This window comes from Echeneis naucrates, chromosome 2 (genome assembly GCF_900963305.1).
Source record: "Echeneis naucrates chromosome 2, fEcheNa1.1, whole genome shotgun sequence".
NCBI classification, from domain to species: Eukaryota; Metazoa; Chordata; class Actinopteri; order Carangiformes; family Echeneidae; genus Echeneis; species Echeneis naucrates.
This window is the reverse complement of record NC_042512.1, coordinates 3896961-3916594: the sequence shown is the minus strand read 5'-3', so window position 1 is coordinate 3916594 and position 19634 is coordinate 3896961. Positions and strand designations below refer to the sequence as shown.

Here is a 19634-nt window from a genome sequence, read left to right as displayed (position 1 = left end):
GTCTCATGCTCTACCAACTGAGCTAGCCAGGCTGCTAGAAATGCAAAACATCCTCCAAAAAAATCGCCAAAAATCATTTCAAAATAAAAGCCGGTTTTGATTATTTTATTTGTATCTTTAGCTCAGATGTAGCAGAGCGCAACAATGCTGTCAATAAGAATCTTTCCCATTTGGGTTACTTGAAGTGATGGTGGCCACTGATGCAACACTCCGTTTATAACAGTTTTACATTTAATGAAATACTTCACTGCAAAAATGACACACATATGACATTATGGGAAATCTCAAAACTGTGTACAAATGTTTGGAGGAGAAAATGGAAGAAAGATGTGTTTGACAGCCTTTTGGACACACAACCAGTCAGCGTGACGCATCCAACCTCACAATATTTCACGGTGTGGTTGGAAATGTAGGTCAAAGAAACCTCAGCTTGCATCTCACTCAGGTACCACCTCTGATGCCGAAACCCGGGGTTGAACCAGGGACCTTTAGATCTTCAGTCTAACGCTCTCCCAGCTGAGCTATTTCGGCTGGATGAGCCCACTAATGCAGGATGTTCTGTTCACCATCCACTTCTCCAAAGTCCCACAGTGAAGGCTTCAAATGCACATCTCTCACAGTGTTATCATGCCAAGAGAAAGAACTGACTGATTCTGACAATGGGACATCACCATGGCCCAGTGACCACGTGGCCTAATGGACAAGGCGTCTGACTTGTCTAACGTAGCTGAGTTAGATGTAACAAACATGAGTCCTCCTTGGAAACATAAAGTTTCATGCTAAGCCAGCAGCCTACCCATTAAGATAACTTAGTATGTGCTAACTAAATCACATGTTCTTAACCCCCACACCCTAAAAACTGATAAAACTTGTCATTGACTTCTGAAATCACCAACACTATCCCAACAAATAGCACTTACTGCTCTCAGAACACAAGTCTGTGCTTCAGTTCATGAAATGTTGACGACAAATTCACTCACTCGGCTGATCTGAAGAAATCTATCAAAACTGGTTTTAATACCATCCAGGACAACCGCAAAGAGAAGCGCTTCTACAAAAGGAAGTCGTCTGTGTTTCATAATTGAAATGGTCAGTATTGAATTCTAAGAAGATGTTGTTGTTTTTGTCAGTCAGCACTGCCCCAACAAGTAGCACTTACTGAATTCAACAGTCAAGTCAGTGCTCAAGTTAAGGTAACATTTGTGACTTTCAAACTACTTCCTTATCCCCCACCCCCCATATCACTGATAATATCTGCTGTCCTGGTGATTGAAGAAAGGAAGGAATGGGATTCCTACGCAGATTCCACAGAGATGGGATTCGAGTTTATATGCTGCAGCTCAGCTAGTACTAGTACTTGACGTAACTTCATTATGATGTTTTGACGTGAGTTCAAAAAAAGAGGCCAAAACATTTGGAGTTTGCCTTTAAGTGGACTTCAATGGCTGCTGTTTTGTCATCACATGTACACTTGTGTTCACTTTGGTAATTTGGTAGGATGACTACACAGGATAAATTGCTCCAAGCTGAGAGGATAGTTGAGAGATCAGGGTGTTGCACAAGATAAGTACTTCCTGTGCTTCATTATCAACGCTGAAGATGACGGGGATTGAAGGCAGGGCCTCATACGGACAAGGCATGCACTCTACCACTGAGCTACATCCCCTGCATGGTGCACAATGCCAGCTGGAAACTAATCACTAAACTGTTACAAAGGAAATGATCAATATGCAGTCTTTGTTCTGATCATTGTAACTTTGTGTTATTGTTGTATCTGATAAGTTAAGCTGCACTTCTAATGACCACCAGGGGGCAGTTCCACTGGTTGGAAAAAGACTTCAGACTGCATTGAAGTCTATGGAGAGAACAACATCCAATCCTGAGATGCTGCTTGTGGCCAGTATGGGGATTGAACCCATGACCTTGGCGTTATTAGCACCACGCTCTAACCAGCTGAGCTAACCGGCCTGTGTGAAAGCATTTTTTTGGCTTATTTTTACAAATTTTTAACCAGCTAACAGCATTGGCTGTGAAATCTGTTAGTGGCATGCTAAAACTGCTAAAACTACCACACCATGCAGGGGATGTAGCTCAGTGGTAGAGCACATGCTTTGCATGTATGAGGCCCCAGGTTCAATCCCCGGCATCTCCATTGCTGATAATGAAGCACATTGTCACGAGGGACATGTAATGGGCTCCAGTGGAGTGGTATTGGAGGGATCAGAGTGTTGGAGAGCAAAACTCTGTCCTGTGCTTCAGATACACTGTATCAGAAGCATTAATAATCTGATTATTATGCTTAATAATCAGTGATCATTAATAATCAGTCAATGAACAATCAAAAACAATCAATAAGAAAGAAACAAACTGGCAGTGGTGGTTAATGTTAGCTTTGATGGGACAGTGTCAGCTACACAGCGTATTGCAGTCAGCTGTGTATGAGGCAGCTGAGATGCAGACCAGTCAGGGGGCATCACCTGCCTGGTGAACACATGGCACCAGGATCCACTGTGTCAAGTCAAAGTCAAAAGTAGACCAAGACCTAGAAGAACACACCTTACAGCAGTAGATGTGAAAGAAAAACAGTTCCTGTCAGAGGGGGACAACTTTTAGTCTCCATCTGATGTTCTTTTCATTTAGACTCCATACAGGCTGTTAATGATTACTTTAAAGAAACCAGACAGCAAACCTCACACAGCTCCATAGCGTATCCTATTGACTCAAAGACAACATATGGGCTCGTCCAGGATTTGAACCTGGGACCTCTCACACCCTAAGCGAGAATCATACCCCTAGACCAACAAGCGGCTGTCGGCAAAATTATCCAAAATGTCTGACTTTAGGTCCATCGTGAATGATCTCTAAATGTGTTTGAAACCTGTTGAAGGTTAATTCAAAGGTTATCTGGATATACTGCATCTGCTTTCAAAAACATTGTCACATCAGTTTTTTCTACACAAGACTCTTTGGAGATACGGCAACAAGAGAAGGCCAAAATAAGGAGCTTAAAACTCCAATACCAGTTAGTCAGCAAAATATGATGAGCCAAGTCCACTGTGACAAATAACAAAGGAAAATAAACTGTCACATTAATGTCCTGAATGTGCTGTGTGTGAATAATGAGGTTCATCAAAACAAAACGCCACACAAGTCAGAACCAGAGGTGGATGATGGAAACCATCCTCTGCTAAGGGGCGCCTCCGAAGAGACTGGAGCCTTAATCCAGCGCTTTGGACCGCTTGGCCACACTACCACTGGGTGGATGGCTAAATTCATGCTGACAAGAGAAAGAGGGGTGACAAAATCTTTATAGTTTGTACTGTGTTTGGAGGAAGAAAATTTCATGATTTGGCAGGAGTCATGACTTTGTGGGATACTTAGGATGAGGTATCATCAGCATACAATGAACATTAGTCCCTTTACTGGCGGTAACCCTAACCCTTCAGATTATGAGACTGACGTGCTGCCTGCTGCACCAACGAGGCCTGGAACCCAGAGTAAGTAAAAGAGTGAGATGGAGGAGAGCTGTCAGTGTTTCAGTATAAACATACATCATACAGCCCTGACCACTGTTGTATCCAGGCAGAGCTGACTTTAAAACAATACAAAAAGAAACTCCACCCCTTTATCATCCAACCCAACTGTAGCATGCACATTACAATTCCATCATCACATCCTACAGCTAAGAGAGCGGTGCTGTGGCTTAGCTGGTCAAAGCGCCTGTCTTGTAAACAGGAGATCCTGGGTTCAAATCCCAGCAGTGCCTCATTCTTAATGTTAAGTATTGTTTAAAAAAGGAGTGTGAGCAAAGTCCAAGTGAAGCTCCTGCTGGCTATCAGAAGGGATTTAGAAGTGAAATGTCCTCGAAGTACTTCATGAACCAACATCAAAATGCTGCAAACACTGTGCTGTCGGGTGGCGCCGGTGTGTTTGTGTGTATGTGAATTCATGCACATGAGTGGCATTTGACACTCAGGTCAGAGTGGGCCGTACAAACATAGGCATCACATTTGGAGCATCTCAGGCTTGTTTTGTTGTCTCTTTTCAGACCCAGATAGGCTTGGAGGTCTACCAGGTCCAACTCTCCAGATGAAACTGCAGAGAAACTGGCAGTACTGATGCTGAGCTGCTTAAAGTGTCTGTCTTATAAACAGGACATCCTGCATCCAAACCCCAGCAGTGCTTCACTCTCAGTGGAGTTCCTGCTCATCACTTCCTGTATTACAGCTTTTACTTGCAGTTTCTGGACAAAACAAAGTGGTTGCTGCTGTGTTGAGCAGATGGAAATTTGGTGATTGACCACTTTTCATAGGAGACAAACTTTGGGAAGAGTCATGATGGTCAGGAACTGATAATGGCGACATAATACCAAGGGCTCATTTGGGAGTTGAACCCAGGCCCTCTCACACCCGAAGCGAGAATCAGGGGTGTACCCCGCCCCTCGCCCAATGTGAGCTGTGATTGATTTTTGAGGTCATCATGGTTCCATGGTGTAATGGTTAGCACTCTGTCCTTTGAATCCAGAGATCCGCGTTCAAATCTTTGTGGAGCCTCTGTCTTCTGATTTAGTGGGATAGTGACTCCAATAACACTCCACCCAAAAGAGGTGCTCTTGAACCAGCAGAGAGGAGGCTTCATGAAACAGTTTATCTTTTCACCTGCTGCTCTGAAATGCAAGCAGTCAGCGTGCAGCATTCAACCTCACAATATTTCATGGTGTGGTTGAAAGAGGAGGCAGAATATTGGAAATGTAGGTCAAAACAAGCAGGTCATAAAAAGTCATTTGGCAAGAGTTATGGGGTACTTCGGGTGAGGTCAACTCTGACTGAGAGCGAAGCACTGCTGGGGTTTGAATGCAGAATGTCCTGTTTACAAGACAGACACTTTAAGCAGCTCAGCATCAGTACTGCCAGTTTGTGTCTCTATCGTAGAGGAAGAAAACACAAAGGTCTGTCACAAAGGTTCTAATGACATCAAAGAGATCAAAGGCTCCTCCCACTTTTTCTCATGACCTCCACAGTACAGTGCACTCTGTTAATGAAGCTCCAAAGACAATCATGGTCCTGCCAGATACCTTTGAGTTCTGCTGACAGAAGAAAGAACCAAACTGGGCCAGGAGCCAAATATTTGTTGGATCAGGAATCCTGAAATGTCTCTCTTTTGTGCAGTCAGGATGTCCAAGCAATCTCAGACTGTCCCTGTTTTACCAGCAGCTCTACAAGTGAATCGGTCTTTTTCTTTGTCCTCAGTAAAATAAACTGCATTTAAAAGCTTCACAATGTGAACAAGCTTCCAATGACAACTGTCCCAAGTAAAGTCTCCATATTGTTCAACTTTTGCTCCTACATTAAAACAAACCACTTTACCATCAACCTCAGCTGCAGTATACACATTACACTTGTGTTCACTTTGGTAATTTGGTAGGATGACTACACAGGATAAATTGCTCCAAGCTGAGTGGATAGTTGAGAGATCAGGGTGTTGCACAAGATAAAGACTTCCCGTGCTTCATAATCAACGCCGAAGAGTAATGCGAACGTGAGATAGTATGACTTATGCATCTGTGTCATGTTGGAGATCAATGAAAGACAGGAACTGCCTTTGATCTCCAGTGACGTCACACAGTCTCGTTGTGGAGTTATTAGTTGTTGATGTTGTTCTGAAAAAATCTGCATCAGTGAAACATTCATTCATACACGAGGACATCACGTATATTGTTGGAATAGAAAATCTTATTTTTTCTGTGTGTGCTCCTGAGAAAGAGGCTCATGTGCTGGTTGAAGTGAATCAGCGCAGCTTCTGTCAGGAACATCTGTTTGTTGCTGACAACATCTGGATTACAGATGACACATCAGACTGATATTATCTGTGTCATGGTGTTCAGAGATTTCAGCAGCTCACATCCAACACAGAGACTCTGAGCAGGCCCACCTGGTCTTAGACCCAGACCCAGACCCAGACCTAAATCCAAACCCAGGAGACAGAGGTTGAGTGAGTCAGTGAGGAAGAAGCTGCTCGTTCTCCTTCAACAGTTTGATCTGAGGAAAAGTCACTTCCTCTTTTCAGGAATCAACTTCTACCATCTGTCCACTAGATGGAGATAACTGAGCATCAACGTAAAAACCCTCCGTTCTTCCATGTGTGAACTATAATACCAGTGAATTAAACAAAGATCATCCCTGGGTGGGCTCGAACCACCAACCTTTCAGAAAACAGCCGAACACGCTGACCGATTGCAACCCCTGGCTGGGACAGGGCTGTTTGTTCAAGTCAAGCTGAAATAATTAATTTAATTTCATCTGAATTATGCACCTGTCAGAAGCCTGAGTAGCTCAGTCGGTAGCGCATCAGACTTTTAATCTGAGGGTCCAGGGTTCAAGTCCCTGTTCAGGCGATGCTTCTTCCCTTTAGTGGTTCACATTATAGACTCCACAGCAGTGATAGGTGACACTGATCTATGAAATAATGAAAGTCTTTCATGTCCATTTCAAGGCCCATTTGTGCAGGAAAGATCTTGAGTCTGTTACCTCAGACCACTGAGCCATCCTGGCACGTGTGTCCAGCTGCCAGTCTCTGGTGAGGAAACAGAAAAGTTAATGCTAGCTTTGGTAGTGTGTGTGATGTGTGCACACTGTTAACGAAGCTCCAAAGACAATCATGGCCATGCCAGATAACTTTGAGTTCTGCCAACAGAAGAAAGAACCCAACTGGGCAAGGAGCCAAATGTTTGTTGGATCAGGCATCCTGCAATGTCTGTCCTTTGTGCAGTCAGGATATCTGAGCAATCTCAGACTGTCCCTGTTTTACCAGCAGCCCTACAAGTGAATCTGTCTTTTTCTTTGTCCTCAGTAAACTAAACTACATTTAAAAGCTTCACAAAGTGAACAAGCTTCCAATGACAACTGTCCCAAGTAAAGTCTCCATATTGTTCAACTTTTGCCCAAATGATTCAGTTGTGGAACTAATTTTCACTCCGATGCCGATGATCCCCTCCAACGAGACAACAACCTTTTGTTACTCAGTGTGATTCAACTTTGTTAAGATTTGGCAATATATACAGAAGCTGAAAAATTTGCCCATCAAAGTGAGTCCAGTCATTCCAATACACAATGACCACGATCTGATAAGATCACATGGAGGCTCAGAGTTTGCACTTGCTCACACGTGTGGAGTGGACAAAACAGGTTGTCTACAGGTTAAGGGTTCACACTGGAACCTTCACTGTGTGAAATGACAGATTTTCTTTCACCTCTACTGCTGTAAGGTTTTGGGACAAAGGTATTTTGTCTACACGCTGCCTGGTGGTCTAGTGGCTAGGATTTGGCGCTCTCACCACCGCGGCCCGGGTTGGATTCCCGGTCAGGGAAAGTGTTTTTACTGAAAAATACAGATGATTGAAAAATTTAATTATTTTGAACTCTCTCGAAAAAGCTTTGAAACCTGTTGATGTTGTTAAAGCGGCCTTTTCTCAAAGCTTAGCTTGCATGCTAGCATGGCAGGGGAATTAGCTCAAGTGGTAGAGCGCTCGCTTCGCATGTGAAAGGTAGTGGGATCGATGCCCACATTCTCCACAAGACTTTAGCTCTTTGGAGATACAGCAACAAGTGAACTAAACACAGCAAGTGTTTGTTTTTTTTTTGTATGGATTCATGGCAGAGGTTACAAAATGAAGGAGGTCAGTGGATCAGCAAAAACCACATAAATTACTGTTTCTCTTGTCCAGAGATTGCAATGATAATTTTGTGGTTCATGGTGTTGATGCAGAGACAGAACTTCACAACTCTCTGACAGAGAAGCTGGATGCTGCTGTTGTGCATTTAAACTGGGAAATAGTGAGATGACACCTGTTGTGTCATTCTTTATACTTGTCTATGCAGAGCGGTGAAATGGTCCATAGAAGTCTAATATATCATCGAAGCATGTTAAAGGAACTGAGGTTCTAGTCCCAACCACTAAATTCTCATTATTAACTAAAACTGTGCCCCGTATAAGGCTCAAACTCACAACCTTCAAATTATGAGACTGACGTGCTGCCTACTGCACCAAATGTTTCAAGTAACCCAAATAGGAAAGTTCCTTATTGACAGCATTGTTGCGCTTTGCGACATCTGAGCTAAAGATACAAATAAACTAACATAAATTGGCTTTTATTTTGAAATGCTCTTGTTCTTTCTGTAGCTTAAAGCGTTAATGAGTTGAAACGCAGCAAAACATATTAAATGATAAAAGTATAAATACAAATACAATAAAAAATTGTACGGTCCATGGTGTAATCGTTAGCACTCTAAATACTCACTCATAACAGTTTTAGATTTAATTAAACAATTCAAGATTGTTGTGTGTGTGTTGTGGATGAAAAATCTGCATAAAATGGGAATATGATTGCTTGACAATCAAGGGTTAGGACTGAAAACTCTAAAGCCTGAGGGTTCTTGTGGTGCAAAAAGAGAAAAGACAATTGTAGAGTTCTTACCTGAGCTCTGATGAATATTTATTACAGGTGCTGCAGGAAGACAGAAGGTTGTTTCAAGACTCATGAGTGGCGAATTTACAGCATTTAGTTTGCATTTAGAGCCAGGTGATCAGAATGAGGATGCAACTTTCAGGAGGAGATTGGAGTTGTTCTTTCGGTATTCAGACAGGAAGTGTCATTTATTTAGTGTCATAACACGTAGCATGATTCTTGTGCTGGACGTCAGGAGTGAAGGCAGTAACTCCAACAGTTCCAATATGATCAGGACTGTGGCAGCAAAATGAAGAAGCATGAAACCAGATTCTGTGATGTCACAAAGGTTCTAATGACATCAAAGAGATGAAAGACTCCTCCCACTTTTTTGTCATGACCTCCACAGTAGAGCGCACTCTTTTAATGAAGCTCAAAAGACAATCATGGTCCTGCCAGATACCTTTGAGTTCTGCCGACAGAAGCAACAACAAAACTGGAACTATTTGGACTGAACTGGATTTGAAACCTTCACTGTCACCACCCACCACTGCCAGTTTGTTTCTTGTCAATGAAAACTAATCAGCTAATTCAGGCATTTTTCATCTCCCTGTGAACAAAAGTTATAGAAGCCAGTGAAAGACGATACCAACACCAGGTGGGCTGAAATGAGAAACATCACAGTCAACCAGAGTTCATGCTTGCATATGAAAACATGCAGGTTTGGCAGGGGGCACCCAAATTTGAACTGGGGACCTCTTGACCTGCAGTCAAATGGCCATGCCGTTGATGTGACATTATGTTACGGCTTCAGCTGGCGTCTTCACTGTGGCAAGTGTCTTGTCAAGATCCTTCAAGTAACACAGCCAGACAGCAAACTTCACACAGCTCCATGGTGTAATTGTTTGCTCTCTAAATCTGTAATTCATCTAACAGTGGGCGTTGTGCACCATGCAGGGAATCTACCTCAGTGGTAGAGCTGATGTTGATGTTACGGCAGTTGCACTGCCCCTTTCCTCTACTTTGGTTTCACCAGAACCATTAAATATGGTATAACCTGTAATACATACTTCCCAACCACGAAGGGACTCGAACCCTCAGTCTTCTGATCCGAAGTCAGACGCCTTGTCCATTAGGCCACGTGGTCACTGGGCCATGGTGATGTCCCATTGTCAGAATCAGTCAGTTCTTTCTCTTGGCATGATAACACTGTGAGAGATGTGCATTTGAAGCCTTCACTGTGGGACTTTGGAGAAGTGGATGGTGAACAGAACATCCTGCATTAATGTGGTCAGCCAGCCGAAATAGCTCAGTTGGGAGAGCGTTAGACTGAAGATCTAAAGGTCCCTGATTCAATCCCGGGTTTCGGCATCGGAGGTTGTACCTGAGTGAGGTTCAAACTCAGGTTTCTTTGACCTACATTTCCAATATTCTCCCTCCTCTTTCAACCACACCATGAAATGTTGTGAGGTTGGATGCGTCACGCTGACTGGTTGTGTGTCCAAAAGGCTGTCAAACACATCTTTCTTCCATTTTCTCCTCCAAACATTTGTACACAGTTTTGAGATTTCCCATAATGTCATATGTGTGTCATTTTTGCAGTGAAGTATTTAATTAAATGTAAAACTGTTATAAACGGAGTGCTGCATCAGTGGCCACCATCACTTCAAGTAACCCAAATGGGAAAGATCCTTATTGACAGCATTGTTGCACTTTGCTACATCTGAACTAAAGATACAAATAAAATAATCTAATATAATCTAATCTAATAATCTAAAGTACTTTGCAGTTTAAACATAACAGCTGAAAAAGAGGACATTTCACGACTAAATCCCTTCTGATAGCCAGCAGGAGCTTCACTCACACTTCTGGAATTTTCCTGTCCAGGAAGGGAAGGTTTCAGCTGCTGTCTTGTTATTTTTAACAATACTTAACATTAACAATGAGGCATTGCTGGGATTTGAACCCAGGATCTCCTGTTTACGAGACAGGCGCTTTGACCAGCTAATTCACAGCACCACTCTCTCAGCTGTAGCATGTGATGATGGAATTGTAATGTGCATGCTACAGTTGGGTTGGATGATAAAGGGGTGGAGTTTCTTTTTGTATTGTTTTAAAGTCAGCTCTGCCTGGATACAACAGTGGTCAGGGCTGTATGATGTATGTTTATACTGAAACACTGACAGCTCTCCTCCATCTCTTCTTCTCCACCTCTTTTACTTACTCTGGGTTCCAGGCCTCGTTGGTGCTACAGGCAGCACGTCAGTCTCATAATCTGAAGGGTTACCGCCAGTAAAGGGACTAATGTTCATTGTATGCTGAAGATACCTCATCCTAAGTATCCCACAAAGTCATGACTCCTGCCAAATCATGAAATTTTCTCCTCCAAACCTTTGGACACAGCTTTGAGCTTTCTCACAGGTGTCATTATTTCAGTGAAGATGTATGTATGGATGTATTCCCCCTGAATCCTGCGATTCACAGCTTCCACCAAATGGAGCCAAATAAGACACAAAACTTATTGTGATGTGAGTCTGAAGAGCTGCTGCCTTTGATACATCACCTGATGATGTCACCTGATGATGTCACAATACTGCCAGAATGAAACTCTTCCTTTGAAGCTGCTTTGAAGAATTTCCAAAATCACATGTGATTCAGATGTAAACACAAATGCTGCCCCACTGTCACCATTCAGAACAGCTGAGAAGATTATTGATCATTCATTGATTATTAATGATCAGCTCAGAACCAAACAGTGTATCTGAAGCACAGGAAAGAGTTCTGCTCTCCAACACTCTGACCCCTCAATTACCACTCCACTGGAGCCTGTGACATGTCTCTCCTGACAATGTGCTTCATTATCAACAATGGAGATGCCGGGGATTGAACCCGGGGCCTCATACATGCAAAGCATGCGCTCTACCACTGAGCTGGTGTGGTAGCTTTAGCAGTTTTAGCAGCTTTAGCTGTGCTGTACCTATGATACTTACATTGAGGTAACTCATCTGTACATGTGAGCCATGAAGGCCAGCACGTACTTTGGCCTGTGAGCTGTGAAGCATCGGACACAGAGACACACAAAGACAACACATGATGCCCTGAGAGACGATACCTGAGCAGGAGAACTAGTCACTGCATGTACAGCTGCTTCTTATCTGGAGTTTTTTTCTGTCATCTATAATAAAGTAGAAAAGAGACACAGCTCAGACACAGATTCTGTGATGTCACAAAGGTTCTAATGACATCAGAGAGATCAAAGACTCCTCCCACTTTTTTCTCATGACCTCCACCATAGAGTGCTGCCTGCTGCAATAATGCTGCCTTTAATAGAAGTTTAGGAACATTTAATTAAAGAATATTTCTTGATGAATGGAATGGAATGGATGGAAATTTGGTGACCGACAGCTTTTCACAGAAGACAAACTTTGGTAAGAGTCATAACAGCGTGTGACATGTTCCAGCCGACACTGGTCATTGATTGGCTAATGAACACTCCCCACATACTGATCAACACACCCACCAGCAGACACATCAATCAGCAGCCATGATCACTGTGATCATGCCAACGTACCAGTTTCTCTGCAGTCTGTCTCTGAAAACACATCTGTGTCGGTCACTTATTGATACAAATACATACTAAGGCAATAGCCTACCCACTCGTGATGTTACCAACCTGTGATATTGATGATACCCTACAGTATGCAGATCTACATGATCCTTGCAACAAACATTGTTTGCTGTTCATCATGTCATTTCCTCTGATGACATCTGAACCAAATTCTTGCTGAGACAAAACAGGTCGCTAAATAAGTGACAATCTGTTATACTCCAGTCTGTATTATATTACAGACTACAAACTGCTGTCACCTCAGGACACCATCAGCAGACCCTCAGCTGCATCCTTGTGGTTCCATGGTGTGACGCTTAGCAAGGAAGAAATATTGTCTCTTTTGGAATTGGCATTTGGAATTTTTTTCACCTCTAGTGGCCTCCACCAGAGGATGAAAGAAGGAAAGACATATCTGAGGCCTCTGTTGAGGGATGATGAGTTTACTTTGATTCATTTAAAGTGTGGATAATGTTCGGTCATAAATCCAGCCATGTGAGTTCCCATAACCAGTTTCATTAAAAAAGGACTGTGAGTTTGCCCCTTCACATGCAATGGTGGTATAGTGGTGAGCATAGCTGCCTTCCAAGCAGTTGACCCGGGTTCGATTCCCGGCCATTGCAGTTTACCTTTTGCCAGAGGAAGGTTAGTCTTTTCTCTACATTATTCACAGTCATGGAACTTTGTCTGCATCCATCCAAAGGGAAGCAACATAAAGCCAGAGTGTTGAGGCGACCACAATTACTCAACCACAAAAGCTCAAAAGTTTTCCAAAAAATTTGCTGAAAAATTAGCACATCAACGTGAGTACGCAAAGATTTCCTGATTAGATCGCACAGAGGCTCAAAATTTGCGTGACTTCACATGTGTCTTTCATGAGACATTTTCCAGCTAAAGGTCATGTCTCGTAATGTAAAGGAACATTCAGTGTGTGTGTGCTCATCTTTCTGCGTTCTCCCCTTGATGCATGGGTTTGAATCCCACTTCTGACAGAAGCTGCTTTTCTTTCACCTCTACTGCTGTAAGGTGTAGTTTGTATTTTCCATGTGCAAACATTAGGAAACATCTAACATTAGGAGCAAGGCAACAACAAAACTGGAACTATTTGGACTGAACTGGATTTGAAACCTTCACTGTTGGACTTTGGATAAGTGGGTGGTGAACATCCAGCATGAATTTAGACAGTCATACAGCGGTAGTGTGGCCGAGCGGTCCAAGGCGCTGGATTAAGGCTTCAGTCTCTTTGGAGGCGTGGGTTCGAATCCCACCACTGCTAGTTTGATTCTTGTCAATTAAAACCAATCCACTAAGTCAGGCATTTTTCATCTCCCTGTGAACAAAAGTTACAGTGACAGACGATACCAACGCCAGCTGGGCTAAAATGAGAAACATCACAGTCAGCCTTTTCAGACCCAGGTAGGTTTGGAGGTCTACCAGGTCCAATTCTCTCCAGATGTCCCCAAACACACGCTTCCCCTCCAGGGAAACGAGCTTTGCTGTGCGTGGTTGTTGTGGCCGAGTGGTTGAGGTGATGGACTAGAAATCCATTGGGGTTTCCCCGCGCAGGTTCAAATCCTGCCAACAACGGTTAGTTGTTTTCACGGACCAAGTTTCACATGTTCCCATGAGCCCTGTCCCAAAGCCCTCACCTATTCAATCTATTTATGAAACATTTCAGAAGCCAAGCAGTCCAAGGTGCTGCATTCATTCTGCGGTCTCTTCAAAGGGTGGGTTTGAATCCCATCGCTACTAATTACCTCTATTCCTCTGAATGTAACCTGTTTACAACATTATTTGAGTGTGATGACTGAGCTCTTAGTGAAACACATCACGGGTTCTAGGTCTTCCACGTGAATGCCTTTTATAGCAGGCATTGCTTCTTAATGCTGAAATGAGAGATAAAAAGCTATGTCGGAAGTTTCACCGGATGTGCATTCTAAAGTAAAAACTAAAATAACATTCAACCACCACTCAAAAAGGAGGCTCACAAACCAACTGTGAGCAGAGAGGAGTTCTAATTTGAAATGCTCGCCTTTGATGGAAGGCAAACATAAAGTCCCTGATGGTCTAGTGGCTAGGATTCGGCACTCTCACTGCCGCGGCCCGGGAAAGCCTTTTTATTGAAAAATGCAGGTGATTGACCCCATAACATAAAAATGCTATCATGCACCTGGGGATCCTAACAAGTGATAAACAATAAACAGACATTTCGAAATGTATTCTTTCCTCAAATGTTCCTAAACTTCTATTAAAGGCAGCATTATTGCAGCAGGCAGCACTCTATGGTGGAGGTCATGAGAAAAAGTGGGAGGAGTCTTTGATCTCTTTGATGTCATTAGAACCTTTGTGACATCACAGAATCAGCATCTCCTTTGATGGAACAGGAAAAGGTCAGACCCTGATAAAATCTTGTGAATCCACAAGTATGCCTTTCTTTGTTTGTGTACCAACAGCCTGAGCTCTGGTTCTGACTCATGTGGTGTTTTGTATTGATGAACCTCATTATTTACACACACAGCACAAGACACATTCCCCCTTCAGGAATTGAAATCCCAGTCTTCCACAAGACAGGCAGAGATCCTGTCCACATCGGGGTTTAAACAAAGAACATCCCTGGGTGGGCTTGAACCACCATCCTTTCAGATAACAGCCAAACACGCTGACCGATTGCACCACAGAGACATGTTGACCTTTCTGTGTTGCTGTGTTGCTGTGTTTCTGTTGATGGTGAACTCAAAGGTCGTCAAAGTTGTCAAATGGTATTGTCGTGGAGACGTGGAAGGTCGAAGGGTTTTTAAGATGATGTGGTCCTTTTGGCACCATCAGCCTGAGATCTACAGCGTTCATTGGATCGGTTTGCAGCTGAGCTACATGGCAGCCTGCAGCCACAAAGGCTGCAAAGAGAGCAGCAGCTTTGATCTTACAGGGATTTGAAGTCGTCATCTTGTGCCTTCAGATGTGCAGTCAGAGATGCTAAAATAGTCCAATAGTCCTCCTGAAATTCTGAATTTGTCTGTGATGTGAAGAAATGAAATGGATCATCAGAAAAACACTTCCTGCTGCACCACAGAGTATGTGAGGGTTTTCCAAAAGTGCAAACAGATCATCTGACCCTGACGTGACTTGAACACGCAACCGTCTGATCTGGAGTCAGACATGCTACCATTGCGCCACAGAGTCACACAAAGCGCTCTCCCACTGAGCTACAGTACACAGGAGTCAGCTCAGTTTTTTAGTATTGTGACATCATCAGGTGACATCATCAGGTGATGGATCAAAGGCAGCACCTCTTCAGACTCACACTTCACTTCAAACCTTTGAGGAAGTGGGACACAATTCTGAGGAGCACAAAAGTTCACTGAGAGACAGACTGCAGAGAAACTGGCAGTACTGAACAGAACATCTAGTGGCTAGGATTCCCCGCTCTCACTGCCAGAGCCTGTGTTCGATTCCCGACCAGGGAAAATAGTTTTAACAGATATTGATCACGGTATCGGGGAAAAACTTCATATCGGTGCATCAGTAGTTTGAAGGGATGTGTGAGTCTGAAGAGCTGCTGTCTGTGCTGAATGTGCCTCTTCCCTATAACGCTGAACAGGGTAACAATATTAAGCACAGCTGCATATTCTTGAGTGAGTACTTGAGTGAGGTGCAAGCTCAGGTTTTTCTGACCTACATTCTCCAATATTCTCCCTCCTCTTTCAACCACACCATGAAATATTGTGAGGTTGGATGCATCACGCTGACTGGTTGTGTGTCCAAAAGGCTGTCAAACACATCTTTCTTCCATTTTCTCCTCCAAACATTTGTACACAGTTTTACACAGTTCTGCCAACCTGCCAGTCCTGCCAACAACGGTTAAAACATAATTTTGATGAAAATATGCTTCCCACTATACCACCACTGCATGTGGCTGGATCAGCTCTCACTGCTGCAGCCCGGGTTTGATTTTCGGTCAGGGTAAAATGGCTTTAGTTCATGAGAAATACAGGTCATTGACAAAACTCCCTAGCTAAAGCTGATAAAGCTGCTAAAGCTACCAGACCATGCAGGGGATGTAGCTCAGTGGGAGAGCGTGTGTTTTGCATGTATGACGTCCTGGGTTCAATCTGCAGCACTGCTAATGAAGCACAGGAAGTACTTATCTTGTCTAACACTCTGATCTCTCAATTATCATTGATGAAAGAATACATTTTGATGATGATTGGAAATGTCTGTTTATAGTTTATCACTTGTTAGGATCCCCGTTAGCTGTTGTGTTGTGCTACATGTTTGGTGTGTATCACAACACAACTACACAGTTCAGCTACTTGTTGACTGACAAAAACAACAGCAAGCCATATCTGAGGCTCTAACTCAGATATGCTACAGTTATTCCTTTCTGCATAAATGCTTTTCTTTGGGATTGTCCTGCTCAGAAATTCAGTAAAAAATTATGATGATTTGCAATTTTAAATAGATTTCTTCAGATCAGCTGCAACAACACAACCCTGATCCCTAATCACTGCAGTTAACAGTCCTCTCATCATATGCTAACGGTCCTCATGAATTTAAGAGAATCGTTGTCTGTTCCTGATGGACTAAATGTGTCCTACGTGACCACGTGGCCTAATGGACAAGGCGTCTGACTTCGAATCAGAAGACTGAGGGTTTGAGTCCCCTCAGAAAGTCCCTTCGTGGTTGGGCAGCTGTGTGTCGGTGAATGTACGTGTGAATGTGTGGTGAGGTTTTTCAGATCTCCTCCACAGAAGGTGGATCTGATCTCAGTTGGTGGGACAAGGTGTCTGACTTTGGATGAGAAGACTGAGGGTTTGAGGCCCTGGCTGCAGTATTTGGAATCATCAGAATCATACCCCTTGACCAACAAGCCATTAGCGCCAACGAAACACTTTTTCTGAAGGGGAGAACTTTTAGGTCATCAAAGATCAAAGATCGACATTGATGACTATTTTCTGCAGCAGGTTTGTTGGGAGCCATGACTCAAATGCATTCCTGTGCACAAGTGCTTCTCTTTGGGGTCCCAACCAGGTCCCTGGTTGTCCTGGTTGGAATTTGGAAAAAAGTTGTAAGTTTTAGTAGATCGGTTTTAGTAGATTTTGTGTTTTACCTGTCACAGAACACCCAGCAGAAATGGAGCCATCCAGCCGAAATAGCTCAGTTGGGAGAGCGTTAGACTGAAGATCTAAAGGTCCCTGGTTCAATCCCGGGTTTCGGCATCTGAGGTGGTACATCTGAGGGTCAAGCTCAGGTTTTTTTGACCTACAAGGGTGGATGCGTCACGCTGACTGGTTGTGTGTCGAAAAGGCTGTCAACAACATCTTTCTGCCATTTTCTTGTGGCAGGTCAAACGATCCTTCTGCAGCTGGCGTTCAGGTCGCAGTCTCCCCTGGAGGTGTGGGTTCAAATCCCACTTCTGACAGAAACTGCTTTTCTTTCACATCTACCGCAGCAAGGTGTGTTTGGGGACAAAGGTATTTTGGTCAACGCCCGCTGTTATGTTATGAATGACAGATTTAGAGTGCTAACAATTACACCATGGAGCTGTGTGAAGTTCAAATCTGGGTGCCCCCTGCCAAACCTGCATGTTTTCATACGCAAGCATGAACTCTGTTTGACTGTGATGTTTCTCATTTCAGCCCACCTGGTGTTGGTATCGTCTTTCACTGGCTTCTATAACTTTTGTTCACAGGGAGATGAAAAATGCCTGAATTAGCTGATTAGTTTTCATTGACAAGAAACAAACTGGCAGTGGTGGTTAATGTTAGCTTTGATGGCACAATGTCAGCTACACAGTGTATTGCAGTCAGCTGTGTATGAGGCAGCTGAGCTGCAGACCAGTCAGGGGGCATCACCTGCCTGGTGAACACATGGCACCAGGATCCACTGTGTCAAGTCAAAGTCAAAAGTAGACCAAGACCTAGAAGAACACACCTTACAGAAGTAGATTTGAAAGAAAAGCAGTTCCTGTCAGAGGGGGACAACTTTTAGTCTCGATCTGATGTTCTTTTCATTTAGACTCCATACAGGCTGTTAATTATTACTTTAATGAAACCAGACAGCAAACCTCACACAGCTCCATAGTGTATCATATTGAATGAAAGACAACAGATGGGCTCGTCCGGGATTTGAACCCGGGACCTCTCGCACCCTAAGCGAGAACCATACCCCTAGACCAACGAGCCATGTAGCGCAAACGAACAGATGATCTGACCCTGACGTGAGTTGAACATGCAACCTTCTGATCTGGAGTCAGATGCGCTACCATTGCACCACAGAGTCACATGGAATGACAAAACTGTGTCCAAACATTTGGAGGATAGAATGGAAGAAAGAGCTCTGACACATCACAAAAGCACATCCAGAAGGATACTGAGATAGGTCTTTCAGAAAAAAGCAGCAGGGTAATTATAATATGGTATCGGAGTAATTATAGTCCACACGAGGCCGCAGCCTCTCTGTGTGAAACTTTGGTTGTTGTTAATCATTATTTTCACACTTTAGCTGCTGGTTTGATTTTTCTCCCCTTCTCTATCTGGTGTCCCTATTTAGACTCCATGAGTGTGACTGAGTGTTTTTCTCCCATTTGTGTTTCCTTCGTCTATGATACAGACACAGACTGCAGAGAAACTGGCAGTACTGATGCTGAGCTGCTTAAAGTGTCTGTCTTGTAAACTGGACATTCTGCATTCAAACCCCAGCAGAGCTTCACTCTCAGTGGAGTTCCTGCTCATCACTGAAACAAACTGATGAGAATCATCACTTCCTCTATCTGCCATAATTTAGTGGTTGGGGCTGTGTTTAGTATTGATGATTGACTGCTTTCCACAGGAGAAAAACTTTGGTAAGAGTCATGATGGCCACTAATTTTGGAGACATAACACAACGGGTTCGTCCGGGACCTCTCGCACCCTAAGCGAGAATCATACCCCTACAGGATGTCCTGTGACACAGACCAGGAAAGTTGGCCTCAGATGGAACATCTTAAGTGGAGAATGGCCAACGATACATGAGGGGAGAAAGATGTGCGGCATTCTGTCCAGCTACAGCTGCGTCAGGTTAAAAACCCGCTCTGATTTGAAATGCTCGCCTTTGATGGAAGTTAAGTCCATAAAAATGGTTGTATTGTTGTCTGATGGTCTAGTGGCTAGGATTCGGCACTCTCACTGCCGCGGCCCTGGTTCGATTCCCGGTCAGGGAAAGCTTTTTTTATTGAAAAATGCAGGTGATTGAGCCCCTAACATAAAAATGTTATCATGCACCTGGGGGTTTTCCAGGTAGGAGTTTCAACGAACTTTGAGTCTATCCCTGAACTCTGAGTATTGGATTCCAGAACAGCCACTCTGGCCGAGTGGTTAAGATGGTAAAGATAGTGGTAAAGATCCAAAGAGGATGTAGATCAGTGGTAGACGTTCATCAAAATGACAGGACATGCTAGTGGTAGGTCCATTGTTGTAAAGTAAATTCCCATACCGGGAGTCGAACCCGGGCCGCCTGGGTGAAAACCAGGAATCCTGACCGCTAGACCATATGGGACTCTGAAGTGCTCAATTTAGGCTCCAGTCTCTTCGGAGACGTAGGTTCAAA

General features: G+C 43.6%; 17 non-coding genes across 17 annotated transcripts; 9 read left to right on the top strand and 8 right to left on the bottom strand.

The window, feature by feature from the left end:
* Positions 1-458: 458 nt before the first annotated feature.
* Positions 459-531, bottom strand: trnaf-gaa (transfer RNA phenylalanine (anticodon GAA)). The gene has a single exon. It is a non-coding gene; the product is annotated as a tRNA-Phe (tRNA).
* Positions 532-1894: 1363 nt separating this feature from the next.
* Positions 1895-1968, bottom strand: trnai-aau (transfer RNA isoleucine (anticodon AAU)). Its single transcript has one exon. It is a non-coding gene; the product is annotated as a tRNA-Ile (tRNA).
* A 112-nt stretch (positions 1969-2080) lies between these two features.
* trnaa-ugc (transfer RNA alanine (anticodon UGC)) lies at positions 2081-2152 on the top strand. Its single transcript has one exon. It is a non-coding gene; the product is annotated as a tRNA-Ala (tRNA).
* Positions 2153-2735: 583 nt separating this feature from the next.
* trnap-agg (transfer RNA proline (anticodon AGG)) lies at positions 2736-2807 on the bottom strand. The gene has a single exon. It is a non-coding gene; the product is annotated as a tRNA-Pro (tRNA).
* Positions 2808-3692: 885 nt separating this feature from the next.
* Positions 3693-3766, top strand: trnat-ugu (transfer RNA threonine (anticodon UGU)). The gene has a single exon. It is a non-coding gene; the product is annotated as a tRNA-Thr (tRNA).
* Positions 3767-6321: 2555 nt separating this feature from the next.
* Positions 6322-6394, top strand: trnak-uuu (transfer RNA lysine (anticodon UUU)). The gene has a single exon. It is a non-coding gene; the product is annotated as a tRNA-Lys (tRNA).
* A 3123-nt stretch (positions 6395-9517) lies between these two features.
* trnar-ucg (transfer RNA arginine (anticodon UCG)) lies at positions 9518-9590 on the bottom strand. The gene has a single exon. It is a non-coding gene; the product is annotated as a tRNA-Arg (tRNA).
* A 151-nt stretch (positions 9591-9741) lies between these two features.
* On the top strand, positions 9742-9814 carry trnaf-gaa (transfer RNA phenylalanine (anticodon GAA)). The gene has a single exon. It is a non-coding gene; the product is annotated as a tRNA-Phe (tRNA).
* A 2787-nt stretch (positions 9815-12601) lies between these two features.
* On the top strand, positions 12602-12673 carry trnag-ucc (transfer RNA glycine (anticodon UCC)). The gene has a single exon. It is a non-coding gene; the product is annotated as a tRNA-Gly (tRNA).
* Positions 12674-13244: 571 nt separating this feature from the next.
* trnal-aag (transfer RNA leucine (anticodon AAG)) lies at positions 13245-13326 on the top strand. Its single transcript has one exon. It is a non-coding gene; the product is annotated as a tRNA-Leu (tRNA).
* A 229-nt stretch (positions 13327-13555) lies between these two features.
* Positions 13556-13637, top strand: trnas-aga (transfer RNA serine (anticodon AGA)). The gene has a single exon. It is a non-coding gene; the product is annotated as a tRNA-Ser (tRNA).
* A 1521-nt stretch (positions 13638-15158) lies between these two features.
* trnaw-cca (transfer RNA tryptophan (anticodon CCA)) lies at positions 15159-15230 on the bottom strand. The gene has a single exon. It is a non-coding gene; the product is annotated as a tRNA-Trp (tRNA).
* Positions 15231-17193: 1963 nt separating this feature from the next.
* On the top strand, positions 17194-17266 carry trnaf-gaa (transfer RNA phenylalanine (anticodon GAA)). Its single transcript has one exon. It is a non-coding gene; the product is annotated as a tRNA-Phe (tRNA).
* An 894-nt stretch (positions 17267-18160) lies between these two features.
* trnap-agg (transfer RNA proline (anticodon AGG)) lies at positions 18161-18232 on the bottom strand. Its single transcript has one exon. It is a non-coding gene; the product is annotated as a tRNA-Pro (tRNA).
* A 25-nt stretch (positions 18233-18257) lies between these two features.
* On the bottom strand, positions 18258-18329 carry trnaw-cca (transfer RNA tryptophan (anticodon CCA)). Its single transcript has one exon. It is a non-coding gene; the product is annotated as a tRNA-Trp (tRNA).
* An 847-nt stretch (positions 18330-19176) lies between these two features.
* On the top strand, positions 19177-19248 carry trnae-cuc (transfer RNA glutamic acid (anticodon CUC)). Its single transcript has one exon. It is a non-coding gene; the product is annotated as a tRNA-Glu (tRNA).
* A 263-nt stretch (positions 19249-19511) lies between these two features.
* On the bottom strand, positions 19512-19583 carry trnae-uuc (transfer RNA glutamic acid (anticodon UUC)). Its single transcript has one exon. It is a non-coding gene; the product is annotated as a tRNA-Glu (tRNA).
* Between the last annotated feature and the right edge of the window lie 51 nt (positions 19584-19634).